The following is a 7,698-nucleotide window of genomic DNA, read 5'->3' as shown; positions in this document are numbered from 1 at the left end:
AGCGTGTGTGCTCAGCGCTGCCACCGCATAGCGAGGGGGAGAACTACAGTGGAGGAATTTATGTTGAAAATGTTGCAAAGATTTGTGTAATGGAGAGCACTTACATACATTTAAATGTACTTAATTATGTTTTAATAATAAAAAAAACCCCAACACCAAATAATGCCAAAAAATAAGCAACACTACTTTGCTGATAGATGCATGATTTTAATGAATTTGGCCAAAAACAATCAGGTTATTTCCAAACTCAGTTCCTTTTTATTTTTTGTTTTGTTTCGTACAGTAACTAAATGTAAAACTAGCTACTGCATGTGTACCTGACCCAACTTTCACTATATTGTATATAATGAACAGCATGATAACATAGAGCCTTGCAGGAACATGTGACCATAACAACATAGATTATCAAGAAAATAAATACTGCAGAAAAAAATTAATTATACCCCTTGAACTTTCCATAAATTTAATTGTATTTCATCAGGTTTATTGCAGGCTGCATAATGGTATAGTTGGTAGTTTCCCATTGTCTTGTTAAACAAGAAGGTCCTGGGGTCAAATCCCGACCTGTAAGGAGTTTGCATGTTGTCCCCATGCATGCATTCTCCATCTTCCTCACACCTTCCAAAAACAAGACTGTTAGGCTAACTGGTCTCTGTAAATTATTGTAACATATAAGTGTGTGCATGCATGGTTGTTTGTTCTGTATGTCTCTGTGTTGCCCTGCCCTGCCATTGGCTGGCAACCTGTTTTGCAGCTTTTAAAGTTGTTTCTAGTTGTGGCACATTCTTCTTGATTGAACAATGCTCAGAGAGAAAACTTGTGATTTTGTTTAATTGAAGAGCTCTACTTTAATTCTACAGTGCAAATGCACTGCACTGTAAAGATGTTTTTGTTACAAAACCTTTAGAAAATCATTCATGCGTTTCCTTCTGCTTCAAAAACATGCACTATTTTGCAGTGGGCTATTTCCTAAAGTCCAAACATTTAACCAAATGTATGGATTTAATGTGGCAAAATGTAAAACTAGCCACTGTCAATTTGTTAGATGGCTAAAGTCAAAAGAGCGGGGAAGATGGACAATACTGAGTACTGGAGGAAAACCTGTCAGAACCTTTGAGAAAGACAATAGTAAAGATACAACCAGAACTACAATGGAATAGTTTAGATAATTTCTAAAGTCTTAGAATGGCTTAGTCAAAGTCAAGATCTAGATACAATGGACTAATTATATAAGGGCTTAAAGAAAATTGTTGTCATGCATACCGCAAAGGACACAAAAAAAGTGGGAACATGTAAAAAAAAAAAAAAAAAGTTATAAGCATGAATACTTTAGTAAGGCACTATCCTTTCCTGATGGAGACAATTTCTGAATATTTTCATACTTGTACATTCCTTCTTAGTTTGCACAGAGATTTAACTTGAAATAATATTTACATCTCAGGTAAAACAAAGAAATTGAAATTTTTTTCTTCGTTCCAAGCAATAATTCAGCTTCCGGACCATTGTGGAGGTGATTAAATCTTTTCTATTCACACAGAAAGAATTCCTTCAAATCTATCGCAGATAAGTGGGAAAGCAGCCTTCTGTTTCTTTTCACAGATTTGTCCCTCTGTCTGATGTCATTTTACTGACGTTTGAAGCAATACAAATTAAATACGGAGGGTGCTCGTCTCTCAAGTGCTGGATGAGACACTTTCAGCACTACAAAGGCAGGCTTCGCACTGCGAGGACAGGAGGTGGGTGTTCAGTACAGATGAGTCATGTTGGAGTTCCATTGATGAAGAGCACCCCAAAGCCCAACAGAGCTCAGCCCAGCACAGAGCTGCATGAGCTCACCATCAGCGATGAGCCCGTTTCATCGTCTGAATCCACGAGAGGTGAAGGTCGACGAGCCAGTGCTGGCGTGGGATTTTGTGCTGATGACGTGCTACATTGTGTCAATCTATTGAGCCCAGAGATGACCCTGATGATGTGGAAGCGCTTTGCTGCACCACCGTTTTGTGCGGCATCCTTGGTCTGTAAATAAAGAAAGGAGAAACATAAAAGACAGGAAAGTTGAAGGCCTCCTTGGGTCTTAGAGATAGAGCGGGATAAAAGGAGCGAGCAGCTGAAGAAATACTTGTGCTGTTAGCTTTTTTTCCGACATTTATTTCTGATCATTGAGTGACATCTTTTTCTCAGATGTGACAGGAAGCGGCCCAAATGAGGCAGTAGCAGCTCTGCAACAATTGGTGGCAGTGTGCACTTGTGCAAGCAGAGAGCATCTACTGTGAAATGCATAGAAAATAAACTAAAATATTGACTTTATGTCTATATGTTTAGTCATACTTTATTCTTGTTGTAAACTCTGCAGCCAAAATGTATTTTGCATTGTCACACATGCACATCCAGGTTTGCCATTTTAACTTGTGCAGTCATGATAAAAACATCAAGTTCTTATTACAGTAATCAAATTAAACAATATTGTCCTTCTCTGGCACATATAACAGAGAGCTTTCTCATTTTGTCACAAAAGCAGATAGATTTTTTTTTTTCACGTTTGCAGAACATTATGTGCAGAGTGAGAGACCAAACATGAAGACGTGATGTTTACATGTGAAACAAAATTCCAGATGCATTTGATAAATGCATGGAAATGAGATAAATATTTAAATTTCCACATAGTTTATTTTGGATGCAACACAAAAAGACAGTAGCTAAATGTATAATTTTTTGCATAATTTACCTAATGCATGATTACATATTGTATGTGACTGCATTAGTTTTACATGTGTTACAATCTTTGTTGTATATCTACTAAATAAAGTTCTTTTTTTCCGCAGCCTTTTTCCATGTTTTTTTGCTTTTCTTTTCTATCCATGACCATATATGGTCTTCTGGTCCACCGGATGCACAGCAGCCAGTTACCTAAATGCAGTCTGAGCTGCGTGCTCAAGTGTTGCAAGAGGAAATTGTATGCTGCCAGCAGCGCTAACCTGAGCAAAGACAGAGTAAGGTCATACAGATGAGATAGAAGGGTACAATGCAAATGTCCTGTTTCATAATTTCTGCCTGCAAAGATGATCATTTAAATAATTTAAAAAGCTTGTTTCTAGCATTTTGAATTTCATTTGCATGATTCCATCAGCAGAGCTTTTTGTTGCTGCAGGCTTTATAAATTCACATGTTTGTCGTGGATAAAGTGTGTAGTCTGCTTTCCTTTGCCAGAGCATCAATGATTTCAAAGAACATCTCAGCAGTCAAACCTGCAGGATAAAAGCAGGTTGATACATTTTGCTCTGTTCAGGACTTTAACACACATAGAAAGACATAATTAGATTGTGCTGGTGTGGAGATCTTGGAATGCATTCTTAAAATGCACAATTGTAATAATCTTTCAAAATTACACTCTTCATGCATGAAAATTTGCCATTTAAAGCATTAGGATAATCTCAATTAAACATTTTCCACATTGCAAGTGGAGTTTTATTTACCCAGTTATGTTTCCTAAAACTATCAGTAGCCACAGCTGCATGTTTCGTCTGATAATATGAGACCTACATTCGAGGGATTTAATCCAGCGAACTTAATTGCACCAAGCTGAATAATTCAGTAAGCATTTAAATCTGGAAAATAAACCCTGCTCAGTTTTCAACTTGCTTTGCTTCACGTGTGTTCAGCTTTGTCTTTCTCAGGGTCTGCTGGAGCTGAAATACATTGGTCTTAATAGCTCTCATGAGCTGCCTGTTTGCTGCCTCTGTTGCTATGGCAACTACCAGGACTGACAAAGGAGGAGGGGGTCCAGAGCCTTTGTGTTCTCTGCATACAAGATCCTTTCGATGGAGTTGCAGCTCCATATTACATGCTGAACCTGCTGGCTGTCTGAGAACATTACAAGTTTTCTCCTTCGCTTTGGTGCATTTCTCGAATCGTCCATGACAGTTACAAAACAGTAAGTGCACTTCTCAAAACAGTTCGTTCAAACGGCAAAACGCCACCGACTACCTGCAAAAGCCAATCTCTTTCTCAAAATCCTTAGTTCATCCCTCAAAAGTGAAAATCTGTGTCAGTGAACATGTCAGCACCTCAGAATGACAAGTCCTTTTTTCTTTGTGTACGGAAAAGAGTCAAATTAGTCGTGTTGTCAATATAACAGTGTACTCTGGAGGGATATTCTCATGTAAACTATGGCTAAAGTTTGGATGACAAGTTTTGTCAGTTGTAATTGTGGGAGATCAATGGCAAGATTCACATTTAAACTGCAATGTGTGGACAGAAAATGTCATTATGACACAGAAAGGAAAAGACAGCACTGCAGCAAAATGGGAACATAAGACAACTTCCTTGCAGTGCTGGAAGAATTACAGTCCAGTCATTCTGTTCCTCCTGACATCAACATTTTGATCAACATGACATATGCAATTGAAAATGTAGCAAACAGCAGAGAATTTCGCATCATCACTTGCATGGAAGTGCCAAATCCAATGCAACATTTTCAAAAAGAGTGAAAAACCTTTTTGACATGCATGTGACACACTGATTTGAAGATTGAACAAGTAGCTTTATTCAACATCTGAGAGACGGACAAAGCAACTGAGAAAACTGGAAAAAAGAGAATTTAGCAAAAAAAAAAGGAAATGTAAAAGCTTTTTACTTTTATAACACATATTCTTGAATCAAAGCAAATTTTACTGTAGGTTGTAATCATTTTAAAAAGTTGCAGCAGCCAGTTACCTAAATGCAGTCTGAGCTGCGTGCTCAAGTGCTCTACGGGCACTAACTGCTTTTACAGATGCATTGTTTTTTAAAGGAATTATTCATATTGGGAATACCAAAATAATATTCTATGCGTTTCTTATTATTCTTTCCTGAAAAATTTAGAGAGACCAATTAACCTAACAATCATGTTTTTGGACTGTGGGAGGAAGCCAGAGTACCCGGAGAGAACCCACGCATGCACAGGGAGAACATGCAAACTCAATGCAGGAAGACCCCGGGCCAGGGATCGAACCCAGGACCTTCTTGCTGCAAGGCAACAGTGCTACCTGCTGCGCATTCCACAATTTGACCATTTTGTTCATAAATAAGGTCTTAGACTCTTCATTTAGATGACAGAAACTGATGCTACTCATATTGAAATAATGCATTTGGTCAGGTCAAATCTTCACCTACAGTATTTTCATTGACATGAAAATAAACTTGCTTTGGAGAATTTAACTATTTTAATTAAATGACATGCTTTGGCAGCTAGGTTTTGCAGGTTGCACTAATTGTTGAGAGAAATGCACTAGCTCTTGTGCAAATGTTAACAGTGATGTGAAAAATGTATCAAGGCAACTGAGGAAAACTATAATTTCACCCTCTGATGGAGAGTATTATTCTCTATGCTACCCGGTCATCTAAGGGTCAAACCTTAATCGGGTCCTTAATCAGAACCCGATTAAGGTTCTAATTACAGAATTAGTAAGGAGCAACCTTTTATTTTTATTGAGTGATAAATGCTCCTTTAAGACAGTTTCACAAATGTTTCACAAATGTGCATTAGATTAAGGTTCTAATTACAGAACCTTAATCGGAGGTTCTGTAATCAGATGGTAAACCGACAAAAGTCCCAGAAAATGTATGTATCTAAATAAAGGAATAACTTAGCTCACTTTCTTTGAAAATGAAACCCTTGTGGGTGCAAGTAACCCACATCATGTAAATTATATGTTCATTTTCCTTCCTGAATGATTTTGCTTTATTTTCAACTTTCATGGCCAATCTATGGGCAGTTCAGGGGATTTCTATGGTGCAAAATATCCCTTTAAATTGCATGGCTAATAATACTGAAGATAATCATTTGATTCCATAAGTGCAGTCAGCCCATGGGGTTAGCGTAGCAAGGGAACAAAGTAATGCACTGCAGGATCCCAGTTCTCAAGAGCATGTCGGCATTTCGGTGTGACGCACAAACACAGCTGTAATCCAACCCAGCTGACTTCTTGCCTTTCAGAGAAAGACCCACATAAGAAGGAGGTCCATTTCTAAATGCACACTGGCGCTTTAGTTCTTCTAATCACTAGGGAAAGTGCAAGGAAATCAAAAGATGTGTGGGCAAAAGAGAATATGCCAGTGTGAGTATGTATGCATTACTTTTTAAGGTCAGCAAGAGACCACTTATTTTCCTCTGCATCCTCTCTTATCAAGTTTGCACCTGAGTATTTTCTCACAAGATTATGTGATTGCCTCAAAGACAAAGAGTTCCTGCATCAGCAATGGACCAACAGAAGCTTAGGCGTTATAAAGTCTTGTTTTTTATTTGTTACACTTTGACAGTTGGGCTTCATCTAAAACTTGCTGAGCTGGAGATGATAATTCTCAAGTTCATGCTGCTTCGTTGTCCGATTATGCGCAGTTTTAAAAAAAGAAAGAAAAATGTACCAGCAGCTTAGGTACTGTCAGAAATTTTTAGTAAGGAGCTACCTTTTATTTTAGAAAACTGATGCTACTCATATTGAAATAATGCATTTGGTCAGGTGAAATCTTCTCCCACAGTATTGAAATAATACTGTTGACCTTCACAGAGCAAAATATAATATATCTTCCTCTTTACTCCCACTCTTGATTCACATCACATCCTTTTCAACTTATTAGGGATTTGTAGCTATAATTTAACTATAATAACATAGTTAAATTATTATTTGAGTTGTAGTGACGTTAACCATTTGCTCCCAGATGTAAGCCACCTTGTTGCTATTGGTTAAGCATCTTTAAAAAAAATGCCCAAAAGTAAAAAATAAATAATCAAACATTAAAAAAAAAATAAGAAAAAGATAGTAATCCAAAAAACAAATAAAAGAAATCCCTGAGAATTAGTTCAACATTTTTGCCTGTAGGACAGGGTATGTCACCGGGCAGATTTGAAATGAATGAGGAGTAGGTGGTACTTTCCCCCTGTATAGACATGCATGTGGTGCATCTACATTGCAGCACAGCAAGTTGCCAGGTTGCAGAGATGCTAAGTGACAGGTTAGTCCATTTGCATGTTCAGCCGTAATGTTACTTCTATAATTATTCTGCCTTTCTACTACATTAGACTTAAAGTCACCTCTTTACATCATGCTAACGACATAGTGAGACTTGTCTTACTATGTCGGCTTTCTGCTTACTTTTTTGTACAGTGTATGGTCTGCAGATAAGATGCTATTTTTTTAGTATGCATTGGTTTTGTTCTAATCATAGCGATTAATCTTGTTTTTTTCCCCCCAACCTGATGTTTTTTAGGATCTAATGTTGCATTGGTAAAATACCCAATTAAGAGGCCGCTTCAGTCTTGTTGTTTTCCACCAAGGTGCTAATTAAAATTGGGATTCATGTTGTTTGGGTGTTGAATTGGGAATTGCATGCATATGTTTCAGTAATGAGGCTTGGGGATGTCATCAGCTTTGGGATTCAGATGTTGATGTAAACAAACATGCATACAGAGACTGTATAAATTTGCTTCTAATTACTGTGACTGCAATTGAATTAACGCTGGGACTGAAATAAGAAAAATAGCTTGAGATGTGCAAATTTCTTCCTTATTTACTGACAGTGATTTTCACATTTATGGCAAATCTGGTAAAACCCAAATCTATTATTTGAGTACTCAGGACTTTTGGTATTTTAAGCTTGGTTTTTAGTCTTTTTCTTGAGTTTTGGATTGACTAAATTCTCTTGTGATATTCTTACATTAGC

Source organism: Gambusia affinis, linkage group LG14 (genome assembly GCF_019740435.1).
Source record: "Gambusia affinis linkage group LG14, SWU_Gaff_1.0, whole genome shotgun sequence".
Taxonomy (NCBI): Eukaryota; Metazoa; Chordata; class Actinopteri; order Cyprinodontiformes; family Poeciliidae; genus Gambusia; species Gambusia affinis.
This window is presented reverse-complemented; position numbering follows the sequence as displayed.